General features: G+C 44.4%; 1 protein-coding gene across 1 annotated transcript in view; it reads left to right on the top strand.

The window, feature by feature from the left end:
* The window catches only part of ASB1 (ankyrin repeat and SOCS box containing 1), a gene marked incomplete at its 5' end in the record, with an annotated part of 16,386 nt that overhangs the window by 9,770 nt on the left and 3,841 nt on the right, over positions 1 to 2,775 (top strand). The window lies entirely within an intron of this gene.

The raw sequence follows: 2,775 nt of genomic DNA, 5'->3' as shown, positions 1-2,775 counted from the left end.
GGGTACATGTGCTACTTTTGTCATTTGTTCGACATTGTCGTTAACTACCTGGCCCAGGTTTATCCATCTGTATGCAGTAGTTGGTGAGGTTGGCTTTCCTATGCACGCCTCTTTCTGCTGTTAACAGATAGCCTGGTGCTAACTTTGCTAGGTGGCATTTCTCATCTGAGTGTGTTCATGTGCAATGAGGGTCAGGGCTCTCTTAGTTTTGTTAGCGGTGACCTCTAAGACAGCCTTAAAACACGAATTCTTTTTCTACTTTCTCCTCTTGCACTGTCAAACTTTATGACTTTAGACTTTTTCTAAAGGAGAAATCCATGAGTTTTAATTCACCTCATGTTTCGAAGTTTGACCGGGCAAATTATATGCGAACCCTAATTCTGACAAGTATTTACCCAAATTAAGATGTTTCCAAATTCATTTTTAAAGATCATCTGAAAATTTGCATTTCAGTTTACAGTCTATTCAATACTTTATTCCTACATCTTCTCAAATGTTTCTTCCTTATATTTGCCCCCTTCCCTTCCTACTTGGTGAGACTTGGCTTTATGCTCTAGGATCTTTTTGCGGTCTGTGTCCAGCTTTAGTAATAAATACCGTGCCGGGGTAAATGCCCACGTGGACAGTTGTGCCATTGAGCCTTCTCCTGCACTACAGTTCAGTTCAAACTCTAGAAGTCATCAGCTTTATCAAGTAGACGAATCAAGAATCGCCCTTACATTTTTTCCTAGATAAAAATTCGTATCTAACGTGGATTCTTGTCTATTTCTGGGCTAACACGGGTCTGTCTGTCTCTCTTCCCCTGTGGTCCCGTAAAGCTTCTCCTGTTTCAGAACTGTTTTCGTGGGGGAGGTTCGTCTGAGTTGTAACTTAAGGCTGATCACCTGGATTACATACTGAATATTGAGTCTAGTTATAGATACAGGTCCCTTTTTTGAGTTCTCTGACGTTCATAGTGGCTATGGAATATTCTCTGCCCCCCTTTTAGTGACATGGATGCACAACTTACAGTTTTCTGCTCTAATTTCCCTTCTTCCCTAGTGTCCAATTATAAGAGTCTCACGATGCAATTCCTCAAGTTTCGGCCATGCGTAGACGAGCCAGCTTCCGGTTTGTGACTGGAGCAGGGCATGTTGCCTTTGCAGGAGCCGATGAAATCTGTCTGCACTGTCTACAAAAGGATTTCTACGGGAGTTGACTGTGGTGAATATCTGGACAGTCTGGACGGCTGGTCTTTATGCTTAACCATGCTGACAAGCTGAGATAATCTGATTAAATTAGTATAACAATTATTTCATAGAATCTGTGTCATATTGGGCCAAATCTTTTGTAAATTTGACAGTCTTATATTCCGATAACACCTGTTATGTTAGGCTAACAAACACTTTAGCTAAACCAAATTATGAAACACGTTTTAGCAGATATTTCACACTATTTTCAGTTCCTGATGCTAGGTTGCTATAATTTAGGGTAATACACTGGATTAAAATGTATAGTACTCTTTCTTGGTTTCAGCCTTTTACAGCATAGGATTACCTGTATAACTCGATTGGAGTGGCTTCTTCTAACCTTTTAGCCTGTACTTTTTCTTCTGGCTGAAAGGGGTGGACCTAATTCTCTAAAAGGATGAGGCTCTTCTCTAAAAATTTTCTAGTGATGGGGCAGGGAATTCTCCTTAAGACCTGAAGGTGTTGGGGCATTTTCAAGGCTATTAATCTTGGGTTTCTTTCTTACTTCCTTATTATTGGAGAATCTCGCAGGCTCCTTCTAAGATAGGATGACCTCGGTGTCTTTGTAGGCAGACCCAGAAATCCCCTTAATTAATTTTTCCTGCCTGACTCTTTTCTATGAGCCACGAACCCCCTTGTTATTACATGGATGTGGATGGACTGGAGGTCTCTTTTTCTGTATCTGCTTCCTGTTGAGAATGGTCATAGTCCCTGCCTGCTGGGGTTTCATGGAGCTCTTTCCCTTTTCCGCCTTGATGAGGGCGGGGGCTTAGGTTTCATGATAAAGCCAGCTATGGTGGTTCCGTGGGTCCAATTTATGCATTCAGCTTTCCCTAAACTTTGCAGCTTTTAGGCCTTGTGAAGCTTCTTTTCGTCTCGCCGTTTGTAATCCCCCGTTTTGGTGAAAAGCCCCAAGTATGTGCAGAGCGACAAAGGCATACCTTGAGCCAGTGTCGGTATTGGCCCGTTTTCCACTATTGTAGTGCCTGGATGAGTGCCTGTGACTCAGATCCGTTACGATGACCGGTCCTGTGGCGGAGCCTTCACTCTGATACCTCGTTGTCAGTTACTGTTGTGTAGCTGGCTTCGTGCTGTCCGCGGATGACGCTGCTCCCGTGGACCCCTTCCTTGGTGTCTAGCGGTGGGGATCCGCTCCTGGTCTGATTGTCCCTCGGCCCGGTCCACTGGCTCAGGTTGGTATCTTCCTTTTGACTGAAATTCTTTTGGCTTTTTAGATGTTTCCTCACTATCAAGGCACTCGTTTTTCCAATGGCCAGTCTCTCTGCAGAAGGCACATCGGTCTCGGCGCAGTGGAGGTCTCTTTTTGGTTTCTTTCTTTTGTGAGGGCGCCGCAGTTTGTAGTTCTGGGCCCGGTTCCCCATTGCAGCTATTAACAAGGACACAGTTAGCCCTTTGGCCTTCTGGTCGCGGTTCTCAAACACCTCGTTGTCAACCTTCAGGAGCTGGGAGTTGTTCATCTCAGCAAAGTCCTCTAGTTGTTGAAATTTGCGGTGGATGTCCGTGGAGGATGGGGTCACGCATGCCA

The sequence above is a fragment of the Pteropus vampyrus genome, unplaced genomic scaffold, assembly GCF_000151845.1.
Source record: "Pteropus vampyrus isolate Shadow unplaced genomic scaffold, Pvam_2.0 Scaffold364, whole genome shotgun sequence".
NCBI classification, from domain to species: Eukaryota; Metazoa; Chordata; class Mammalia; order Chiroptera; family Pteropodidae; genus Pteropus; species Pteropus vampyrus.
This window is presented reverse-complemented; position numbering and strand designations above follow the sequence as displayed.